The 25,480-nt window shown below is 40.9% G+C and overlaps 1 non-coding gene across 1 annotated transcript; it reads right to left on the reverse strand.

Moving 5' to 3' along the window:
* Positions 1-415: 415 nt before the first annotated feature.
* Positions 416-522, reverse strand: LOC122283497. The gene has a single exon (XR_006230899.1). It is a non-coding gene; the product is annotated as a small nucleolar RNA R71 (small nucleolar RNA).
* Between the last annotated feature and the right edge of the window lie 24,958 nt (positions 523-25,480).

Below are 25,480 nucleotides of genomic sequence, written 5' to 3' on the forward strand. Positions count from 1 at the left end.
AAGAAATAAGATACTAGCTATGGCTGAAGAAGAACGTGAGGCGCTACCACGCAGCTTGAAAGACTATGTACGACCAGTTGTGAATGGAAACTACTCGAGCATAATGCGCCAGACAATTAATGCCAATAACTTTGAGCTCAAACCAGCTTTGATTAGCATGGTGCAGCAGGCTCAATTCAGCGGATCGCCACTGGACGATTCCAATATTAATTTGGCAATGTTCTTGGAGATTTGTGACACTGTGAAGATCAATGGTGTTACTGAAGACACCATTAGACTGACATTGTTTCCTTTTTCTTTGAGGGACAAGGCTAGAGGTTGGCTACAATCTCTACAACCGAGAAGCATCATTAGTAGTTGTCAGGACATGGCTGAGAGGTTTCTTGCTAAATTCTTTCCTCCTGCAAAAACAGAACAACTCAGGAATGAGATTGGCCAGTTCAAGAAAAATCATTTTGAGTCACTCTATGAAGCGTGGGAGAGGTATAAAGACTTGATTCGACGTTGCCCACAACATGGATTGCCAGATTGGCTGCAAGTGCAGATGTTCTATAACGGGTTAAATGGGCAAAATTGAACTATAGTTGATGCTACTTCTGGTGGAACTTTGATGTCGAAAACAGCTAAGGGTGCTACTGCCCTTTTGGAAGAGATGGCCTCAAACAACTATCAATGGCCAACTAAGAGGACTTTGGCTAAGAAAGTTGCTGGAATTCATGAATTGGAGCCGATAGCAGCCCTTTCAGCTCAAGTAGCTACTCTATCTCATCAGATTTCAGCCTTGACAACACAAAGGATACCACAAAGTACAGAATATGTTGCATCAACAAGTATAACAGTTCCAAGTAATGAAGCAAGTCAGGAACAAGTTCAATATGTCAACAATCGGAACTACAACTATCGTGGTAATCCTATGCCAAATTACTATCATCCACGGCTTAGAAATCATGAGAATTTTTCATACGGAAATACGAAGAATGTGTTGCAACCTCATCCTCCTCCAAGATTTGATAGCCAACCAAGCGAGAAGAAGATGTCACTTGAGGATGCCATGGTTTCCTTTGTTCAGGAGACCAATGCAAGGTTTAAAAAGACTGATTCACGGTTGGACAACATTGAGACTCATTGTAGCAATATGGGAGCCACTATGAAGAATCTTGAAGTGCAAATTGGGCAACTAGCCACGACCATCAATGCCCAACAAAGAGGAGCTTTTCCTAGCAACACTGAAATGAATCCAAAGGAACAATGCAAGACCATCACACTTAGGAGTGAAAAATAAATTGAGAGGTCACCATTAAAGGAGAGCAAATCCACCCCTACCCTACCGCTGTGAACAATGGCCAAAGCAAGGATCAAGTACAAGAAAAGGAGATTGTCAATGAAACCGACTTGCCTCCAGCAATTTCATTTCCTGACAATCCTCCTATTCTCGCTCCTCCACCTCCTTACCCTCAGCTTTTTCAAAAGCAAAAATTAGATAAGCAATTTTCTAAGTTTTTGGATATTTTTAAGAAAATTCACATAAATATTCCTGTTGCAGATGCCTTAGAACTGTGACGACCCGCTTTTGCGTGTATTTTCACTGAAGGGTTGTTTTTAATTTAATTAATATATTGCTTTCTTTATTTTAAATTATTGCGTTTTAAATTTGGTTTTTATTTGTTGGATGTTGTGTTTCATTTATTTATTTATTTTACGGTTTGTAATCTCGTTCTCGGTGGATTTGTTTTGTTGTTCGGAGTGAGGATTGGACCTCATTTCTTCCTACATCTCTTTTTCCCTTTTTCCTTTTTCTCTTTTTCTCTTTTCCTTTTCTTCTTTCTTTTTCTTTTTTCTTTCTTTTCTTTTTCTTCTTCCTTTTCTCTCTCCCGTGCGTCGACCCTCTCTCTCTCCTCTCCCACGCCGGAAGCAACCTCAGCCCCGACCCACTGCCGTCCGGCCATAGTGGTCGACACCACCCCCTCCCTCCGGCGCACCACCCCACCGAACCCCAGCCCCATCCGACCAGCCGTTTGGCCAGAAAACGCCCAACAAAGCCCCACGGATTTTGCCCCGATCTGCCGCTGTCGCTCCACCTCCGGCTACCACCTCTTCACCACTTCATCACCAGTTCCTTTCCATCCTAACCCACCCATTTCTAGCCTCTAATAGCCACCGGAACAGCTCCCACGAGCTAGCTTTCCATTTTGGGAAATCCGGCCATCAACCACCGTTTTCGCCGCCACCCACGACCAAACTTCACTTCCAGTAGCTTCATAATCATCCTTAGACCATTCCCTATCAATCCCAAGCCTTGGTTTGTCCCCGTTCAAAAGTGGGTATTTTACAACCCACGGCCACAGTGAATTTTCACTGTTACGTTGCTTTCCTTCCGCCGTTTGCAATGCCGCGTGTTTTCTAAAAAATACCGTATAGCACTGTAAGTATTTTCCAAACCCTACTTTCAGATTTAAATATATTTTGCTCATTCAATAATTATTTATCTGTTGGTTGGCTGATTCCGGACTGAGTCCGAGGAGTTCGGGGGTCAGATGGATGGAGGACGGAGTTGATTGTTTTATTGATTTATGGTTGGTTGATTGTTTTGTGCATTGAAATCGCATTTACATTGTGCATGCGCGTGCGTTTTATTTAATTTGAGAAAAGCCTGTTTTATTGGCGTAAGTGGATTTTCGGGTGCGTGTGTATCACGACCCCAAGCTGGGATGGGGTATTATCTCGGTGGAGCTCCTCTGGTCACTCGGGAGTGGAATAAACTGAGTGACGTCCCATGAGTTGTCGCTGGGCGACGACGGGAGCGGGGGCTAGGGGATGCTTGGCTACGAACGCGCCGGGCGCGGAACCGGGCATCGCTCTACGCACCGACTCCGTGGCCCTTCGCTGGCAAGGGATAGAGGATGCTTGGCTATGAATGCGCGGGACGCAGAACTGGGCATCCCTCGTTAGGTGTCACATGCGTGGTCGTAACCTGTGATGTGGCACTGGAGCCAGGGTGTGCGGATGACCCCTAGGGGAGGTCACGGTGCATACGGATTAATTGGATAATGGGTTGAGATGGATATGGGCCAAATGTGACTTTTGGCGTGATATTTGAAAGGGTTTGTTTTTAGGCCAAATGGGATTTTTGGCGTGTGTGGAAAAATATGTTTTTATGGGTTTTGAGAAGTGGCTTATGAGACATGTGCATTGGCATACTTCATGCATATTGTTTGAGTTTTATATATATTTATCTGGTGGTGTTTGGATTTTACTTACCTGCGGCACCATTTTTGGTTCCGTAGATTTTGGTGCAGAGATCGAAGATGAGGAGGAGGAGGCTGAGCCCGAGGACGCGGCTCCACCACGGTGCTGAAGTTTATGCTTTGTATTTAGTTTAAAATTATGTTTGTGTCCTGTAATATTTTAATATGTATGTTTTGAACAGCTTTGTATTATATTAAGAAAAATTCTGGTACTTAGTTACCGGACTTTCGTTATCCGCTGCGTTTCCTTTTGCACATTTGTTGCTCTTACACACACTTGGCACTCGTCTTAGGGTGGTGACCCGGGTTGTCATCATCCGGACGTCTCGATTTCCCCGTGTCCGTGCGTGGGGATTTGGGGGCGTCACAGGTGGTGTCAGAGTGGTTTGGCTCTGGGTAAAACCACATGTCCCGTAGGCAGTACCAAAATGCTTTTAAAGTTGTGTTTTAAAATTTATGTTAAGTAAATTTATTTAAATTGTTTTATTTGTTTGAAATTGTTTGGTTGTTTTTATTTATTTAGTTATGTTTTTGCAAGTTGGTTTCTTCTGTTTTGTGTGATGTGGTGTTGGTCTTTGGTTCTGTTTTGTTTGTTGTTGGTTTTATTTGTTTTGTTTTCTGAAAGGGGGTCAAAGGTTGTGGTGGCAGGAAAATGGGGAGGCCAAAGAAATCTACTCAGGAGCCACGGGACAATACGTCAAGAGATGACTCTATAGCCCAAGCCATATGGCAGATGATGGAGTTTATGCAGCAAAATTTTAGGCCACAGCAGACAGGGCCTTGGCCACAACCAGGGGGACCTTGGCCACAACAAGGGGGTCCTTGGCCGCCGCAAGGAGGACCTTGTCCGCAACAAGAAGGACTTTGGCCGCAACCAGGAGGTCCTTGGCCATATCAGGGAGGGCCTTGGCTTTACCCGGGAGGATCTAGCAGCATGGTGCTAGCCGGATGCACCTATGAGCGCTTTCTGGCGCATAGGACCCCACACTTCACTGGAGAAGAGGATCCGCTTCAAGCTGGAAAGTGGATCAAAGACCTAGAAAGAACTTTTGAGGTGTGTGGTTGCACCAAGGCGCAACAGGTACTCTACGCCAGCTATCTCTTGCAAGGCACTGCTTTTGATTGGTGGGATACCAAGAGGGTGATGTTAGAAGTAGAGTTGGGATCATTCGCCGCTGTAACCTGGCAGCGCTTCAAGAAAGAATTTAACGACCGCTTCTTTCCCGCATCGGTAAGGAAGCAAAAGGCAAGAGAGTTCTCAAATTTGGTCCAAGGAGGCATGACAGTGGAACAGTACGCCTAAAGGTTTATAGAACTTGGGCGATTTGCTCCCCACCTTATCGCCACAGAGGAGATGCGAGCTGATCGTTTTCAAGAGGGACTACGTCCTGATATACGCCGTACGGTGGTCAGCCATCAGATATCCACTTTTCAGGAATTAGTGGATGTGGCCACCCTTGTGGAGCGAGAGAATAATCTGAGTATGGGCTCCCCTCCGGGTCATAAGAGGTGGAGTTTTTCTGGTGAAGGAAGCAGCTCGGGTTCGCCTCAGAAATTTATTCAGCGGACCGGGACTCGACCTCAAGCGTCCTCAGGTGTTCGTATGGGAGGACGGGTGCCAATTTGTGGAGCGTGTAATAGAGCTCATAAGGGCGAGTGTCGGCTGAGTGGTGGACCCCAGTGTTACCGGTGTGGCCAAGTGGGACATATTGCTCGGGAGTGCCCCGTCAGAGTTCAAGGAAGCCATGGAGGTAGACACGGTGGGAGAACGAATCCAAGGCAAGCAGTGCAAGCCCGAGTTTATGCTGTCACACCCGGAGAGGTGGATGATGAGGCACCAGGGACCCATGATGCTGGAGTAATTATAGGTATGGATTAATTTAATTTAATTTTATGTTGGATTTAATTTTGGTGTATTTGGTTTCTCCTTTGTTATTTTGGATTTCATGGGTTATGTGTTTAGTTCAGGGAGAGTCCGTTTGTATGAGTTTTATGCTTGCACTTTGTTTGATTCCGGTGCTTCACAGTCATTTGTATCTTCCATGTTTGCGCGGATGTGTAATTTGGTTACGGAACCTTTGCCAAAGTCATTGGTGGTGGCTTTACCCGATGGTGAAATGGTATGGTGCTCCAAGGTTGCGTTGGGATGTCCGTTAAATTTTGATGGAAGGTTCTTGGATGCTAATTTGGTTGTGTTTAAGCTGTTGGGTTTTGATATCATCCTCGGGATGAATTGGCTATACCGATATTCTGTGAGTATTAATTGCAGAAGTCGGGTAATTACCTTTCAGCTTCCAGATGGTGATTGTATGAAATTTGTAGGGAGTAAGTTAAAAGAAAAGCCGGTAATTATATCGGCAATTCAAGCAAGAAGAGAGATTGCATGGGGAGCGGATGCATTCTTAGTTCAGATGGTGTCCACGCCGTCCGAGGAGAAGTCTTTAGTAGACATTCCAGTTGTGGAAGAATTTCTCAATGTGTTTGTGGATGACTTGCCCGGACTACCCCCTGTTCGGGAAATGGAGTTTGTTATAGACTTGGAACCTGGAGCGGCTCCTGTACATAAAGCTCCTTATCTCATGGCATCGGCTGAATTAAAAGAGTTGAAGACTCAGTTGCAAGAGCTGGTAGATAAGGGATTTATTCAGCCTAGTACTTCACCGTGGGGTGCGCCAGTGTTGTTCGTTAAAAAGAAAGATGGGACCCTCCGTATGTGCATAGATTATCAGGAATTAAACAAGGTGACCATCAAAAATAAATATCGTCTCCCGCGGATAGATGATTTATTTGATCAGCTTCAAGGAGCAGCCGTGTTTTCGAAGTTTGATTTGAGGTCGGGATACTACCAGCTGAGGATCAGAGGCAAGGATGTGCCTAAAACTGATTTCAGGTCGAGGTATGGGCATTATGAATTTAAGGTGATGCCGTTTGGGTTAGCTAATGCCCCTGCTGCTTTCATGGATTTAATGAATCGAGTATTTCGACCTTATCTGGATTCCTTTGTGGTAGTGTTTATTGATGATATTCTGATTTATTCCCGAGATGTTGAAGAACATGTGTATCATCTTCGTCTGGTACTTGGGAAATTGAGAGAACACCAGCTTTATGCCAAGCTTAGCAAGTGTGAATTCTGGCTTGAGGAAATCAGATTTCTTGGGCATGTGATTTCCCGAGACGGAGTGGCTGTTGATCCTAGTAAGGTGGAAGCCATTTTGTCATGGCCGCGTCCGACTATGCACCAGATCTGGAGTTTCTTGGGGCTTGCTGGTTATTACCGAAGATTTGTGGAGGGATTTGCTCGCCTATCCGGACCTCTCACAGCTCTGACTCAGAAGAATACAGAATTTGTTTGGTCAGATAAGTGTAAGAGAAGCTTCCAAGAATTAAAGAACAGGTTGACGATGGCACCAGTGTTAGCGCTTCCAGAACCGCATAAGCCATTCGTAGTCTTCAGTGATGCGTCTAAGTTTGGTTTGGGTTGTGTCCTTATACAGGAAGGACGGGTTGTTGCCTATGCATCTCGTCAGCTAAAGGACCATGAGAAAAATTATCCGACGCACGATTTGGAATTGGCTGCTATTGTTTTTGCACTCAAGATCTAGCGGCACTTTTTGTATGGGGAAGCATGCGAGGTATACACTGATCACAAGAGCTTGAAGCATTTGTTTTCCCAGAAAAATCTGAACATGAGGCAGAGGCGATGGCTAGAGCTAATCAGTGACTACCATTGTGAGATCAAATATCATCCGGGGAAGGCTAATATAGTTGCTGATACTTTGAGCCGAAAATCGCACTTGGAAGATGAAGCCGAGCCATCGGAATTGAATTCGTTACTTTGTGGGATGAGAAGGCTCCTTATTGAGAGTTCGCAGCAAGAAGAGATTTTATCTTCAGTTCTTGATATTCGGGTAACTGATTTTGAAGAATTGAAGACTCTTCAAAGGAAGGATCCAAAGCTGTTGAATATCAGAAAAATGGTCAGAAAATCTCGAGGGCCGTTGCATTATAGCATGGATAAAGATGGGATACTTCGGTTCCGAGATCACAGAGTGGTCCCCAAAGATTCGAAATTCAAGGAGCGGATCATGGCAGAAGCTCATGCGGCCCCTTATTCAGTTCATCCCGGCAGTACAAAGATGTACCGAGACTTGAAGAAAAATTACTGGTGGGATGGAATGAAGAGGGATATTGCCTTATGTTGAGAAATGTCACACATGCCGTCAAGTGAAGGCTGAGCATCAAAGACCTGCTGGTATGCTCCAACCCCTCCCTATTCCTGAGTGGAAATGGGATGACATCACGATGGACTTTGTAGTAGCTTTGCTGAGAACGCCTAGTGGGAAAAATTCTGTTTGGGTGATTGTTGACCGGTTAATGAAGAGTGCTCATTTCCTGCCTGTTAATAACACCGACTCCTTGGGTAAGTTCACACGCTTGTACGTGAAAGAAATAGTGCGGCTGCACGGCATACCAAAGAGTATGGTGTCAAATCGAGACCCAAGGTTCACGTCATAGTTCTGGAAAAGTTTACAGGCAGCTTTGGGTACTAAGTTGAAGTTCAGTACTGCTTACCACCCTCAAACAGACGGCCAATCGGAGCGCACCATTCAGACCCTTGAAGACATGTTGTGAGCATGTGTCATGGAATTTCAGGGGAGTTGGGAAAACCATTTGCCGCTCATAGAGTTTGCATATAATAACAGCTTCCATGCGACCAATCAGATGGCTCCCTATGAAGCTCTTTACGGGAGGAAGTGTAGATCGCCCTTGTGTTGGGACGAAGTCGGGGAGAGTAAGATTATTGGACCCGAAATAATTCAAGAGATGCAACGCCAAGTCCGAATCATCAGAGATAAAATGGCGGCAGCTCAGAGTCACCAGAAAAGCTACGCTGATACCAGGAGGAGAGAGTTGTCTTTTTAAGTTGGTGATTGGGTTTATCTCAAAGTCTCTCCCATGAGAGGTGTTAAGCGTTTTGGTAAGAAGAGGAAACTGAATCCGAGGTATGTCAGCCCTTTTCAGATTCTGGAGAAGGTAGGGTCCGTCGCCTATAGAGTTGCTTTGCCAGAGTATTTTGGGGATATTCATGATGTCTTCCACGTATCGTCCTTGAAGAAGAGCTTTGGACAGCAAGAGCCACGCTTCGTCGACCCAAAGGGTATTCAGTTGCAACCGGATCTCACTTATGAGGTTGTTCCGTCGCAGATCATAGATTGGAAGGAGCAACAGTTGAGGTCCAAGATGATACCTTTGGTTAAGGTGGCGTGGGGAGATCCGTTAGCTCAAGACTTCTCTTGGGAGCGAGTAGCGGACATGAGGGAGCAGTACCCATACTTGTTTGAGTAAAGAAGGTACGTATCTTAATCTCGGTCACAGTTGGTTTATGTGATTTTATGTGGCTTGCTTTAAGTTGGTAGTTGATCTTGCAAATTTCGAGGACGAAATTTGTTTTAAGGGGGGGAGGATGTGATGACCCACTTTTGCGTGTATTTTCACTGAAGGGTTGTTTTTAATTTAATTAATATATTGCTTTATTTATTTTAAATTATTGCGTTTTAAATTTGGTTTTTATTTGTTGGATGTTGTGTTTCATTTATTTATTTGTTTTACGGTTTTTAATCTCGTTCTCGACGGATTTGTTTTGTTGTCCGGAGTGAGGATTGGACCTCATTTCTTCCTACATCTCTTTTTTCCTTTTTCCTTTTTCTCTTTTTCTCTTTTCTTTTTCTTCTTTCTTTTTCTTTTTCTTTTTCTTTTTCTTTTTTTTTTCTTTTCTTTTTCTTCTTCCTTTTCTCTCTCCCGTCCGTCGACCCTCTCTCTCTCCTCTCCCATGCCGGAAGAAACCTCAGCCCCAACCCACCGCCGTCCGGCCACCGTGGTAGACGTAGACACCACCTCCACCGGTCGAACCCCCTCCCTCCGGCGCACCACCCCACCGAACCCTAGCCCCATTCGGCCAGCCGTTTGGCCAGAAAACACCCAACAAAGCCCCACGGATTTTGCCCCGATCCGCTGCCATCGCTCCACCTCCGGCCACCACCTCTTCACCACTTCATCACTGGTTCCTTGCCGTCCTAACCCACCCATTTCCGGCCTCTAATAGCCACCGGAACAGCTCCCACAAGCTAGCTTTCCATTTTGGGAAATCCGGCCATCAACCACCGTTTTCGCCGCCACCCACGGCCAAACTTCACTTCCACTAGCTTCATAATCATCCTTAGACCATTCCCTATCAATCCCAAGCCTTGGTTTGTTCCCGTTCAAAAGTGGGTATTTTACAACCCATGGCCACAGTGAATTTTCACTGTTACGTTGCTTTCCTTCCGCCGTTTGCAACGCCGCGTGTTTTCTAAAAAATACCGTATAGCGCTGTAAGTATGTTCCAAACCCTACTTTTAGATTTAAATATATTTTGCTCATTCAATAATTATTTATCTGTTGGTTGGCTGATTCCGGACTGAGTCCGAGGAGTTCGGGGGTCGGATGGATGGAGGACGGAGTTGCTTGTTTTATTGATTTATGGTTGGTTGATCATTTTGTGCATTGAAATCGCATTTACATGGTGCATGCGCGTGCATTTTATTTAATTTGAGAAGAGCCTGTTTTATTGGCGTAAGTGGATTTTCGGGTGCGTATGTATCACGACCCCAAGCCGGGATGGGGTATTATCTTAGTGGAGCTCCTCTGGTCACTTGGGAGCGGAATAAACTGAGTGACGTCCCCTGAGTTGTCGCTAGGCGACGACGGGAGCGGGGGCTAGGGATGCTTGGCTACGAACACACCGGGCACGGAACCGGGCATCGCTCTATGCACTGACTCCGTGGCCCTTTGCTGGTGAGGGCTAGAGGATGCTTGGCTACGAACGCGCGGGGCGTGGAACTGGGCATCGCTCGTTAGGTTTCACATGCGTGGTCGTAACCTGCGATGTGGCACTGGAGCCAGGGTGTGCGGATGACCCCTAGGGGAGGTCATGGTACATACGGATTAATTGGATAATGGGTTGAGATGGATATGGGCCAAATGTGACTTTTGGCGTGATATTGGAAAGGGTTTGTTTTTAGGCCAAATGGGATTTTTGGCGTGTGTGGAAAAATATGTTTTTATGGGTTTTGAGAAGTGGCTTATGAGACATGTGCATTGGCATACTTCATGCATATTGTTTGAGTTTTATATATATTTATCTGGTGGTGTTTGGATTTTACTTACCTGCGGCACCATTTTTGGTTCCGTAGATTTTGGTGCAGAGATCGAGGATGAGGAGGAAGAGGCTGAGCCCGAGGATGCGGTTCCGCCGGGGTGCTGATGTTTATGCTTTGTATTTAGTTTAAAATTATGTTTGTGTCCTGTAATATTTTAATATGTATGTTTTGAACAGCTTTATATTATATTAAGAAAAATTCTGGTACTTAGTTACATGACTTTCGTTATCCGCTGCGTTTCCCTTTGCACATTTGTTGCTCTTACACACACTTGGCACTCGTCTTAGGGTGGTGACCCGGGTTGTCATCATCCGGACGTCTCGATTTCCCCGTGTCCGTGCGTGGGGATTTGGGGGCATCACAGGAACAAATGCCAAACTATGTCAAATTCCTGAAGGACATCATTTCCAAGAAGAGAAGATTGGAGGAGTTTGAAACAGTGAAACTTTCTGAAGAATGCAGTGCCATTCTTCAAAAGAAATTACCTTAAAAATTAAAAGATCCGGGGAGTTTCACTTTGCCTTGAACTGTTGGGAATTCATTTTTTGATAGGATTTTATGTGATCTTAGTGCTAGCATTAATCTTATGCCACTTTCTATATGCAGGAAATTAGGACTTGGAGAGATGAAGCACACAACAATTTCCTTGCAACTAGCGGATCGATCCATCAAGTATCCACGTGGAATCATAGAAGACGTATTGGTAATGGTGGATAAATTTATTTTTCCTGCTGATTTTGTGGTGTTGGACATGGAAGAAGATGAAGAAGTCCCACTAATTCTTGGCCGACCATTCTTGGCTACGGGAAGGGCTTTGATTGATGTTCAAAATGGTAAATTAACATTGAGAGTTAATAAGGAAGGAGTTATGTTCAACATCTACCAAGCCATGAAATTTTCAGAAGATCCAAGTACTTGCTTTCAGGTAGATGTCATTAAGCAATGTGTAGAAGAGGCCTTTCAAGAAGATATGTCATCCAATCACCTAGAACGCTGTATCACCACTTCATCTCATGCTTTTGATTTTAATAATTCTGCTGTTTGTGAATCTGACTTGCCTTTTGTTAGTGAAAAATTTCTCCACTATGTTTTTGCTTTGGGAGCATTGCAGCAGGTTACATCACTTAGTAATGAAGTGGGGAAACTAGAGCCGATGGTACCAAAGGCTGAATCTGAAAATGCTAAAGAAAAGATGCAGAAAAATACAACTCTGGAGTTGAAACAATTACCTGAGCATCTTCGCTATGCGTTCTTGGGGGATAGTGATACCTTTCCAGTGATTGTTGCTACATCACTCACACCCGAAGAAGAGGAAAAGTTGTTGCGTGTATTGAGGGAGCATAGATCAGCCTTGGGATGGACTATTTCTGACATAAAAGAAATAAGTCCCTCCATTTGTATGCACAAAATTTTAATGGAGGAGCTTTACAAGCCAACGATCGAGCACCAAAGAAGATTAAATCCGGAAGTAGTGAGAGCTGAAATTTTGAAACTCCTTAATGTTGGAATCATTTATGCTATTTCAGACAGCTCATAGGTAAGTCCAGTGCAAGTTGTACCAAATAAGGGTGGAATGACGGTGGTGAAAAATGACAATAATGAGCTCATTCCTACAAGAACGGTCACGGGATGGCGTGTATGCATGGATTACCGCAAGTTGAATAAAGCAACAAGGAAAGATTATTTTCCACTTCCATTCATTGATAAAATGTTGGATCGATTGGCTGGGTACTTCTACTATTGTTTTTTGGATGGTTATTCGGGGTATAATCAAATTGCTATAGTTCCTGAAGATCAAGAGAAAACTACATTCACATGCCCCTATGGAACGTTTGCTTTCAGGAGGATGCCCTTTGGATTGTGCAACGCCCTTGCGACATTTCAACGTTGCATGATGGCTATCTTTTCTGATATGGTGGAAGATATAATGGAAGTTTTCATGGATGATTTTTCAGTTTTTGGTACATCTTTTGATCATTGTTTGCATAACTTAGCTCTTGTTTTGCAGAGATGTGAAGATAAGAATCTAGTCCTAAACTGGGAGAAGTGCCATTTCATGGTTCAAGAAGGGATCGTGCTTGGCCATAGAGTGTCATCTAAAGGAATTGAGATGGATCGAGCCAAAATTGCAACCATAGAGAAACTACCACTTCCAAAGAATGTGAAGGGAATCATAAGTTTTCTAGGACATGCGGGATTTTATAGAAGATTTATCAAGGATTTTTCTAAACTCTCTAAACCTTTATGTAATCTTCTTGAGAAAAATTCTGCATTTGAATTTGATATTGTTTGTTTGCAAGCCTTTAATGCACTCAAGGAGAAACTAATTTCAGCACCAATTGTGATTGTGCCTGATTGGAGTCAACCTTTTGAAGTTATGTGCGATGCAAGTGACTTTGCAATTGGAGCAGTGTTGGGGCAAAGGCGAGACAAGCTGTTTAGAGCCATCTATTATGCAAGCCGGACATTGAATGAAGCTCAATTGAATTATACAACAACTGAGAAGGAGATGCTTGTTGTGGTGTTTGCTTGTAACAAATTTCGGTCCTACCTCATTGGTACAAAGGTGATAGTGTTCACTGATCATGCAGCACTTCACTATTTGTTTGGCAAGAATGATGCTAAGCCTAGGCTAATTCGTTGGATCCTACTTCTTCAAGAATTTGATTTGGAGATTCGAGACAAGAAAGGAAGTGAAAATTTAGTGGCTGACCATCTTCTCGGTTAGAGCAAGAGGAAGAAAAAGTAGATTCAGTGGTCCAAGAGGCATTCCCTGATGAGCAGTTGTTTGCATGTGAGATCAAGCTTCCGTGGTATGCTGATATTGTTAACTACCTAGCTTGTAAAGTTTTACCACCTGATCTTACTTACGATCAACGTAAGAAGTTCTTGCATGATGTGAATTATTATCTTTGGGATGAGCCTTTATTGTTCAAAAGATGCCCTGATCAAATCATTAGAAGATGTGTGCCAGAAGAAGAGATGCAAGACATCCTCCATCATTGCCATTCATCATCATATGGAGGACACTTTGGAGCCACCCGTATAGCAACTAAGGTACTTCAAAGTGGGTTCTTTTGGCCTTCTATTTTTCGTGATAGTTACACTTTGGTGAAAACTTGTGACTGGTGCCAACGTATGGGAAATATTTCAAGGCGTCATGAGTTACCACTGAAAGGTATCTTAGAAGTTGAGTTGTTTGATGTTTAGGGAATAGATTTTATGGGGCCTTTTCCTCCTTCTTTTGGTTTTGCTTATATCTTATTAGCAGTTGACTATGTGTCAAAATGGGTGAAAGCAATTGCTACAACAACAAATGATGCAAAGGTAGTGCTCAAATTTCTGCACAAGCATATATTCACAAGATTTGGCACTCCACGAGCTATTATTAGTGATGAAGGGACTCACTTTTGCAACAAGTTGTTTGAAAATCTTCTTTCTAAATATGGCGTAAAGCACAAGATAGTACTTGCTTACCATCCTCAAACTAATGGCCAAGCTGAAATTTCAAATAGAGAAATCAAGAACATCCTTGAAAAGACGGTCAAAACCAATAGAAAGGATTGGACAAAGAAGCTTGATGATGCTTTGTGGGCATACTGTACAGCCTTTAAAACACCTATCGGGATGTCTCCATACCGATTAGTGTTTGGAAAGGCATGTCATCTTCCTGTGGAATTGGAGCATAGAGCTTATTGGGCTGTAAAAAAGTTTAACTTTGATTTGAAGGCAGCAAGTGAAAAGCGACTTCTTCAATTGAATGAGATGGAAGAGTTCCGGAATGATACATATGAAAATGCAAAGATCTATAAAGAAAGGACGAAGAAGTGGCATGACAAACAGATTCTTAGGCGAGAGTTTGCTCCAGGATAATAAGTTTTACTCTTCAATTCACGACTCAAACTCTTCCCAGGAAAGTTAAAATCAAGATGGACAGGTCCTTATACAATTGATGAGGTTTTCTCTTTTGGAGCAGTAGATTTGAAGGACAAGACAGAGAATATTTTAAGAGTTAATGGTCAGAAATTGAAGCACTACTATGGAGAACAAATGGAGAGGAACTATGCATTTATTCCTCTTGGAGATCCTAATTGATGATGATTGAAAAGTCTGGCTGTAGACTTTAAAACAAGCGCTTATGGGAGGCAACCCATAGATCTTTCTTTCATTCTTTTATTTATTTTCTTATCTTTATTTATGTAGTTTTAATAAATTGGTTTTTGATGCAGGTTTATTTAGTATGAATAAAGAGCTGAAAAATTTTAAACCTCGGAAGATTCATCATGCAACCAGGGAAGTTCCTTTTATTTCTTCAATCCTTTTCACTTTTGCATTACAATGAGGACACTGTTTAGTTTAAGTTTGGGGGTGTAAACTCCTATAGTCATTTGATCCTCTTGTTTTCTAAGTCTTGGGTTGTTGATGGGTTGTTTGATTCTCTTACCAAGCATACATTGGAGTAAGATTGAATTCTCTATGACTCTGAAATTTGTGATTGAAGATGGTTTTGAGAAAAATTTTCAAAAATTTCTTTTATGTCAAGTGGAGTTTTGTGGGTACTTTGGTTTAAATCTTTGACCTTGAACATAACTGAGCACATAGTTGTTTTTCTCTTATTCCATTTTGTTTATGAAGAGAAGAAGTTGAATTAATTGAAAGAAGGAAGTTCGATTTTGCTTTGCTCTAGAATCCGTTGATGGGTCCTTGAGGCGAAATCCTAGTTGAGACCAAATATTAGAGAAATGATCTAGGCATTTCTTTGGTATAACCAAAAAACTTTCCCAGCCGTCCTAAATATCATGCCATCATTACATGGTGTGTTTCCATAGTCAACCCCCTTGAGCCTTCATAAGCCTTTATTTATTCTTTGAACTACATAAACCATGCCCGCTCTAAGCCTGAAAAACAATGAATCTACCTTTGATAGTTTGAGAAAATACTTTGGTGGAGAGTTACATTTAAAAGAAAAAATTGGTTTCATGATGAACTGTATTATATTTGCTCTGTTTGATCAAAGAAGAAGAAAGATAGTAAAAGTGAAAAAAAAAATAGAAACAGAAACAAAAGAAAAAGAAGTCACTAAGCAGAGTATTTATCACCTCAGATTTTGTTAAAGGAATTGTTGGTATTGCTTCAGTGATTACAGCAACAATAATGCCACAAGTATGAGTATATTGCCAAGAAAAAGCAATGATTTGAATCATGTGGGTATCTCTTTTAGTGTTCTCTTCACTAAGTATTTTTCCAGTTTGCTTTGATTTTCTATATCCAGTTCTTTCTTAACCCTCACCCTGTGGCCTATCATTACAACCTTATTAAAGACCTTTGGATCTCTGATTTTGGTGTTGACTACATTAGTGGAGAGGATTTCTGAAAATTGGACTTATGGGGTTAAGTTTTAAGAGAATTCTTCTGATTTTGGTTGTTCTACTTTTATCTGAGTTTGCAGGTGGTTTGAGGTTAAATTGACTATATCACACACACACTCAAGGTCTTAACTTTAGGTTGAAGTAAACGCCTAACTCTTGCTTGACAAATTGTAAAATTTTTGATTGATTTTCTTGCTATCTTTGATGTTAAAAGAGTAAGATACTAGAGATGAAATCTAAATTCATAAAAGCTTGGTGATTGATGATACTTCTCTTTGGGGTCGAGTTGATATTGCCTAAACTATCATTTGCTTTTCTTTTTATTTGAGGACAAAAAAACTTGTAAGTTTAGGGGTATTTGATGATTTGCAAAATTTCGTATTGTAGATTTTACAAGATCGCTCAAGTGGAGGCTTTTGGCCGCTCAAACGAATTCAGGCAGATTCAAACGCTCGACTGCCGCTCGACAGTGAGCTCGAGCGGGTTGCTGGAAAACAAAGATCGCTCGAGCAGAGACATTAGCCGCTCGATCGAAATCAGACAGAGTCGAACGCTCGACGTGCGCTCGATAGGACGCTCGAGCGAAATTAGGCAGAGTCAAACGCTCGATGTGCGCTCGACACCCCGCTCGAGCGAACATCGTAATTTGACAGATTTAGGGTTTTTCGCCGTCACACCATATAAAAGGAATTTTTCACTCCATGGCCGTACTTTTTGACTGGATAACACTTTTTGGGACTGAAAAACACAGCTAGAAAGATTCAATTCATCTATTTTGGAGAGGGAATTCCAATTATTGCACGTACGTTGGAATCATATACGAGCACAGACAGGAGAAAAACATTGAATCATTTCCTTGAGTTTTTTAAGACGAGTTGCGGCTGCGAGGAGTATTTTTCAGTGTTTATTTTCTTCCAATCTTCTCAGAACAATTATGGTGAATTCATTTATGTTGAATTCCATTTCTAGCATGAGCTAAATTTTATTCATTCTAGGAAAACGATGTAACCTATTTCCGAACTATGCTTGATTGTCTATGCTAATTTAAGGCAATTCTCTCTTTGTTTATCTGATTTATTCTGAGTTTATTGTTTCTAATTAACTGGCCATTGATTAGATGATAATTAATCTTGTGATTTGCTATCGAAAGAGGGAATCATAGGGTAGATCTTGAATATTTCAGCATAGGTAAGTATAGAGATCGAAAGACTTGTATGAACCTATGTAGTAATTAAATCATTGGTCTTATTGCTTTCTTGCTTTATTAATTTGCATATTCTTGTGTGAATTGATGAACAAGAATAATTTCCAATTGACTATCGAAAGAGGCTGTTGGATGGATTAGAGATTTGCTAATGAACAAAAAGAATTAAATTAAATTAGCTGGATGAGAAAAGCATAGTGAAGAATTAGGTGAAATCGATTTCCTAGAAGTTTTCTTTCCCATTAATTTGATCTTCGAACGTCAGTTTTATTTCATTTGCGTATTACTCTTTGAGTTGATCTTAGTTTAATTGGCAACTATAAAAATCTTAGTGATTCCTCTAGATAAAATCAAGATTAGTATAATTTTTGTATTTGGCAATAGTAAGGTACCAATCCCTGAGGACGATTCTCTTCTTATCACTTTATTATAAAACTACGATATTGTGCACTTGCAGTTTTGCACCGATCAACTTGCACATGAAGTTTGTGTTCTGGAAGTGGGTCTGGATCTCGGTCCTGGGGATAGAATTGTGACATCCTGATCTTGTTCTGGGGTCCCATATGGTTCTTCCTCCATAGCTTGAAATCTGACACATTTAGTTCCAAAAATGTTGACGTTTATTAAATAAAATCAAGAATATATTATAAGAGAGAGTAAAAACAAATTCAATGGTATAAGAGTAATTCTAAATATAATTATAAGTTATTTAAGTGTATGTTAGACGAAAACTATATGCACACACATGCTTGAGGTTCCTTTTATTTCCTATTTTGAGTTGCATCGTGTTTTCGAAGAAAAGACAAAGTTTCTTTCAAGTTTTTACTTTTAGTCAGTTAGAGAAAAGGATAAACTTGAGAAATATAGAAGATAATATTAATGGAAGAAGAAATAGAGAGAAGGTTACTGGGAGTAATTAAAATGAGAAGATTAATAGAGAGAAGATTACTGGGAGAAATCATTGATCGATGCATGTGTTTTACGCGTCTTAATATTTAACCATGCATGGGTTAATGAAGCAAACACTAATTAATTAATTAGATCCTGACACTTGCAGCAGAAAAAGAGTACTACCTGACTGAATATGAGTAGGAGCTTATGTTTCAGTTAAAAAGCAATTAAGGGAGATGAGGAGAGGAAGGTGTACGTAGAGAGAGGTGATCCATATATAACAAAGAGGAGTTCACAACAAAAGGGTTGGGCTGGTTGGCCAATTAGTTTCCAGGTTTTATGCATGCACTAGTACTACTGGAATACGCAACGCAAGAGGAGAGATGATCAAATCCATGTGATCAACAATATATGGAGGGATTCGAGGCCCAGAATATTAATTGCTGTAAAATATATATATATTTGGCACTGGCACAGATATATATATATATATATATATACATATATATATATATATAAATGCTGGTGAAGATCATGAAGTTGTATGTATATATGTAGGCTAAACTATATGAAACAAGACGTGTATATATATGGGCTTTCCGGTTAATTAATTCCTGCTAAATTATAATTTATAATTTATTTTCCTACCTAATTTATAATTTATTTTCCTACATGCACGTCTTATGAACTTGTATCTCAATTAATCAGCTTAATTATTCAGTCCAACTCTATCATTACAATTTGATAGTTATTATCACCAAATATAGCCTTGAATTGCAGCATAGACAAAGTGAAAAAAAATGGCTCAATGCACCAATACAAAGAAGAGTTTCCAGTCAACAACATTGGATTCAGCTGGGAGTGATCGGAAGGGTTATTTGTGACATTTCTTTGTGATATTTCCACAAACACGTATGCCGTAGCCTTCAAACTCCATCAAACTAACACACCGGCTGAAAAAGACCATCATCCTCCTCAATACATTCACGGCCAATGTAGAAAACAGAACATCCAATTTCCAATTTCCAATTATGAAATACATCCGGCTTAAAAATTTGGAGTAAATACACAATGCAAAAATATATATTTACCGATTGTATTATCTTGGTTCCAAGTGGTGGTACTGCGGCGACACAGCGACGACAACCTGATGACTCACTCAAAAATAAGTAGCACTAATGCTATCCCAAGTGCAGGAGAATGTCGTGTAATAATTAGGAATAAATTCCTAGATCGTCTCCTCAGGGAAAGTTACTTAAAATTAAACTCGTTGAAAAATGTGAAAAACTTCACAAAGAGAAAACAAGAGGATGATATGTGCAATGGATGGAAGAGATTACTAGTCATGGACTAGATTCATGTTTTTAGATTTTGATTGTCGGATTGGAATGTAAAGGACTAATATATTAAACTCAGAAATTAATAAAACTAAATTAAGAATTAAACTAAATTAGAAAGTAATTGACAAAACATGAACTGAAAATTAAAAATGCCCAAAACTAAGATTCTAGAATTCATCTTTGTATTTAAATCACAAATTCTCAAAATAACACATAACAATTGTAATCACTATTAAATGAAGGCTTTAAAAAAGTAAGAAAAATAAATAACACGAATTAAGTAAACAGCAAATAAATTACCCAAACTTCTAAGCAAAAAAAAATATCTCAAAAGTATTCCATAAACTTTAAACTGAAGTTAAATAAAAATAGTAGACGAACACTCCCCTTCACCATTCAATTGAAATCTAAAGCAAAAAGGAAACAACTTCTCACATACCACTCTTGAAAATTAATTTCCAAACCTTTAATGAAAACTTTAGAACAACTCCTCTACTCCCCACGTATGATGTTTCAAAAAAATCAAAAACAAAAACAAAAGCTTTTAACCGAACCTTTCTTGCAATAAATTAAGGTAACACACTTAATGAGAACTTCTAAAACAATTCTTTTTGTTTAATGAAACAAACTAGCACACTTGATAGAAATTAAGGTATTACACTTAATGAAATAAAATTCTAGAACAATTCTTAATATACTTAATAAAAATTCTAAAACAACAAAGCATTGAAGCCAAAAGAAAAAAACAAGCTGCCGAACACAAGAAAGAGCCAATTATTTAAAGAACATAACAAAGCACCAAGTTCTCCACTCTCATTCGGACTGCAACCCTTATTTAAAGAGCCAATCCACCGACTTCAATGATGTCCAATTCAGTGGAAAGCTTCAATCATGCCTCTTCATCTCTCATCTATTCAACCAAGCACCGATTCCCTTCCCTCTAATCATGCACCGATTTATTCTTCACTCAATTCCAGCACAACATACTTTAATTCCAGCACATCATGCACTCACCGACTGCACACGTTTCTCTATATTCTCTTCTCATTGCCGTAGACATTGACCAAGCTTGCATGTGTCTTTCTTTTCATGCTTTCCATTTTCCTTTTTCAGTGGTGTTAATTGTTGACTACATCACATGCAGCTCTCTATCTTCCTTCATTTCGGCTACCTCTTCCTTAATTTGAACTCTTTTTCCACACATGTTTCTTCATTCTTTATACATGTCCAGCTTCAATGAATTTCCACCGATTTCTCCTCTCTCATCTTATTCAATCGGTTTCTCAATTCAAACCAAGCACCTTTTACTTTTATTTTTATTTTTCTCTTCCAGCCCCACATGTCTTCATGTTTCACTAGCTGTCTCTTGCATTCACACTTCAGAAAATTCAAACCAACTTCAGCATTGGCAACCAACCCTTTACTTTCCAGAATTTCTTTCATGCACCGGCTCTTTTTCATTTCTTCCATGGGATCACGTTTCATCTTCTTCTTCCAACTTGCCAAGTTGTTGCCATGTGAATGGATTAAATTCATGTGATATGCAACCACTTGGAAGACAAAAAGGGATATTTTTCCATGGGTTGGAAAGGAGATTTGTTTGAGTGTGAAAAAGGGATCCGTGAGGTTTGAGGGGCATGAGTATTCGGTGGGGTGAGCTTAAGGCTTCACATGGGTAGTGGGAAGGTAGGGTTTTCCGAATGATGAGGGGTGACTTGATTAGTGGAAAGGCAAATTGGTTGGTTACCACTCTTAGGTGTCGGCTAGAGTTGGATGGTGAAGGGATCCGTGTGTGAGAGAGTAGGGTGATTAGGATTTCCTTATTTGAGAGGGGCAGCTTTTGCTAAAGTTAAAGGAAGGTGTCTAGGGGTCTCTTTTAGGTAAGTGGACTAGAATTTTGTGGAAAAGGGAGCTTTGTTGACCGACAAGTGGGGCTTGGGTTTAATAATGTGTAGGTGAGTGGAGGTAAGCTAAAAGGGACCATGTGAGTGATGGGTAGGTGCCGAATTGTTAAAGAAAAAGGCAAGATGAGTAGGGCTGGTTCTTGGTGAGAGGTTGCCGAGTGGATGGGAATAAAGAAATGGAAAAGCTTGCTTTTTGGCCTTTTGGAAAAACAATTGTCTAAGCATCCTTTTGAGGTGGCGGTTTAGGGTCATCCTAGGTTGATGGGCAATGGGATGGATGGTTAGGATTTATGGATGAAGGGATCCATTGGTGAGATGGTAGCTAGCCAAAATGACTAAGGGCAAATTAGCTAATGAAAAGGCAAATTGACCACTTTTTAGGAGGTGGCTATGTTTGAGGGAAATGAGGGATGGGTTGGACGGCAAGTGAGGGCTAGGCTTTGGAAGTTTGGTGGCTTGTTGGAGGGCAATGGTGGGTCACGGTTTAAATGAACATGATGTGGGGTGATTTGTGTGGCCGTGTATGAAGTTAGATGGAGTTGGGAGTGTGAATGGAAGAGGTGGTGGGGAAAGGGATCACTTCTCATTAATGATTATCATGCACATCACAATTAACTTTCCTCCCCACACCAAATGGCTTAGTGCATGCCTTTCCTCTTGAAAATGCAATTCTATTGTCCAAAAGAATTAATACAATGGGTCCATATGTTTCCCACCATTTCATCTTTTGTCAATAGAAAATACCAATGTCCCCACATGTTGCTTAGTCTTGAAGTGAATGTGCTTTCCTCCCCACGTATTGCTAATCTTGAAGTGAAACTTTGAGAGGTGGTGGATGATTGATGAGAGTGACTTGAGTTGAGTTGGTGGGATGAAGTGCATATGGCACTCTTCAATCTAGAGGTGGTCAACAATTCAATATATCTTTCCATGCCATGTGTATAGGACCTACAAGCCAAAATTCATTGTTTTGAGTCATGCATGCGTTAATGACTTCCAACCTATTCAAAAAGTTTAACATATGGATCACACACAAAATTTATCTCATACCAAGCTTTCTAAATAAAATATGCATATGAATAAACATTATCCAATTAAATCTCAAGTTATAAAATTAAGCATAAACTCATGCTATTAATCAATTTAAATCACAACTTGTATTTATTCTTATTAACCATTTTTTCATTTAAAACCAATAATAATGTCATGATGAATTTAAAATACATTGGTTTTAAATAGCTAAAATATGCAATATTTTAGCTCAATCACCTGACGCCAATTTACGGCGAACTATGGTCGATGGGGGGCTGTGGTAGCTGAGGACAATGAGCCGTGAGCGTGAGGGGAGAATGGGAGAAATGGTCAAGTCAGGTCGACTGGTCGAGGACTCCGAGTGAGGAAGCTGCGTGCGAATGGGTTATGGCCCTCGCGGAGGGCCGAAGGCCATTTAGCCGTGACTCAAAGTTCAAACGGTGTCGTTCTCATTTAAATGGAACGACATCGTTCAAAGTTACAGGTTGACAAAAACCAGATGCAAAGTTTTTTTTTTTTTTGTTTTAAAAAAGTCGGAATCGGAATCAGAATTCAGAACCTGTGGTTTACCGATTCCGATTCCGACTTCAGTTATGGAGTCGGAACCCTCCGATTCTGACTCCGACTTCCGAACCCTCCGATTTTGTAGGAGTCGGAATCGAAGCGGAAGTCAGCCGGAATCGAACACTTCGGAATTTTGCACACCCCTAGCTGCTTTCATGGATTTAATGAATCGGGTATTTAGACCTTATTTGGATTCCTTTATGGTAGTGTTCATTAATGATATTCTAATTTATTCCCGAGATTTCGAAGAGCATGTTTATCATCTTTGTCCAGTTCTTGGGAAATTAAGAGAACACCAGTTGTATGCCAAGTTCAGCAAATGTGAATTCTGGTTGAAGGAAGTCAAATTTCTTGGGCATGTGATTTCCCGAGACGAGGTGGCTGTTGATCCTAGTAAGGTGGAAGCCATTTTGTCATGGCAACGTCCGACGACTGTGCGTGAGATTCGGAGTTTCTTGGGACTTTCTCGCCTATCCGGACCTCTCACAACTTTAACTATAAAGAATGCATAATTTATTTGGTCAGATAAGTGTGAGAGAAGTTTCTAAGAATTGAAGAACAGATTGACGACTGCACTAGTGTTGGCACTTCCAGAACCGCATAAGCCATTCGTAGTCTTTAGTGATGCGTCTAAATTTGGATTGGGTTGTGTCCTTATGTAGGAGGGACAGGTTGTTGCTTATGCATCCCGTCAGCTAAAGGATCATGAAAAGAATTATCCGACACACGATTTGGAATTGGCTGCGATTGTATTTGCTCTTAAAATCTGGCGGCACTTTTTGTATGGTGAAGCTTGCGAAGTATACACTGATCACAAGAGTTTGAAGTACTTGTTTTCCCAGAAGAATCTGAACATGAGGCTGAGGCGGTGGCTGGAGTTAATCAGTGACTACCAGTGCGAGATCAAGTATCATCCGAGTAAGGAAAATATAGTTGCGGATGGTTTGAGTCGAAAATCGCACTTGGAAGATGAAGCTGAGTCGTCAGAATTGGATTCTTTGCTTTGTAGGATGAGAAGACTCCTTATTGAAAGTTCACAGTAAGAGGAAATATTATCTTCAATTCTTGATATTTGAGTAACTGATTTTGAGGAATTGAAGACTCTTCAAAGGAAGGATCCGAAGCTGTTGGATATCAGAAAAAGAGTCAGAAAATCTCGAGGGCCGTTGCATTATAGTATGGATAAAGATGGAATTTTTCGGTTCCGAGATCGTAGAGTGGTCCCCAAAGATTCATAATTCAAGGAGCGAATCATGGCAGAAGCTCATGCGGCCCCTTATTCAGTTCATCCTGATAGTACGAAGATGTACCGGGACTTGAAGAAAAAATTTTCAATAAGGATGGAATGAAGAAGGATATTGCCTTGTATATCGAGAAATGCCACACATGCCATCAAGTCAAGGCTGAGCATCAAAGACCCGCAAGTATGCTCCAACCTCTCCCTATTCCTGAATGGAAGTGGGACGACATCACGATGGATTTTGTAGTGGGCTTGCTGAGGGCCCCTAGTGGGAAGAACTTGGTTTGGGTGATTGTTGACCGGTTAACGAAGAGTGCTCATTTCTTGCCTGTTAATAATACTGATTCTTTGGGTAAGTTGACTCGCTTGTATGTGAAAGAGATAGTACGGTTGCACGGTATATCGAAGAGTATTGTGTCGGATCGGGACCCAAGGTTCACGTCTCAGTTTTGGAAAAGTTTGCAGGCAGCATTGTGTACTAAGTTGAAGTTCAGTACAGCATATAACCCTCAAACGGACAGTCAATCAGAGCGCACCATTCAGACCCTTGAAGATATGTTGCCAGCATGTGTCATGGAATTTCAATGGAGTTGGGAAAATCACTTGCCGCTCATAGAATTTGCGTATAATAATAGCTTCCATACGACCATTCAGATGGCTCCTTATGAAGCTCTTTATGGGAGGAACTGTAGATCGCCTTTATGTTGGGATGAAGTCGGGGAGAATAAAATAATTGGACCCGAAATAATTCAAGAGATGCAAAGCCAAGTTCGGTCATCAGGGATAAAATGGCAATAGCTCAGAGTCGTCAGAAAAGCTACGCAGATACCAGGAGGAGAGAGTTATCTTTTGAAGAAGGTGATTGGGTTTATCTAAAGTCTCTCCCATGAAAGGAGTTAAGCGTTTTGGTAAAAAGAGGAAACTGGATCTGAGGTATGTAGGCCCTTTTCAGATTTTGGAGAAGGTAGAGTCCGTCGCTTATAGAGTTGCTTTGCCAGAATATTTTGGGGATATTCATGATTTCTTCCATGTATCATCCTTGAAGAAGAGTTTTGGATAACAAGAGCCGTGCTTTGTCGACTCAGAGAGTATTCAGTTACAACTGAACCTTACTTATGAGGTTGTTCAGTCGCAAATTATGGATTGGAAAGAGCAACAATTGAGATCCAAGACGATACATTTGGTAAAGGTGGCATGGGGAGATCCGTTAACTCAAGATTTCTCTTGGGAGAGAGTAGCTGACATGAGGGAGCAGTACCCCTACTTGTTTGAGTAAATGACGGTACGTTTCTTGATCTTGGTCTCAGTGGAATCATGTGGCTTGTTTCAAGTTGATGTTTGATCTTACAAATCTCGAGGACGAAATTTGTTTTTAAGGGGGGAGGATGTGATACCCCGTTTTTACATGTATTTTCACTGAAGGAGTGTCTTTAATTTAATTAATATAGTAGTTCTTTTATTTTAAATTATTGTATTTTAAATTGGTTTTATT

Source organism: Carya illinoinensis, chromosome 11 (genome assembly GCF_018687715.1).
Source record: "Carya illinoinensis cultivar Pawnee chromosome 11, C.illinoinensisPawnee_v1, whole genome shotgun sequence".
Lineage (NCBI taxonomy): Eukaryota > Viridiplantae > Streptophyta > Magnoliopsida > Fagales > Juglandaceae > Carya > Carya illinoinensis.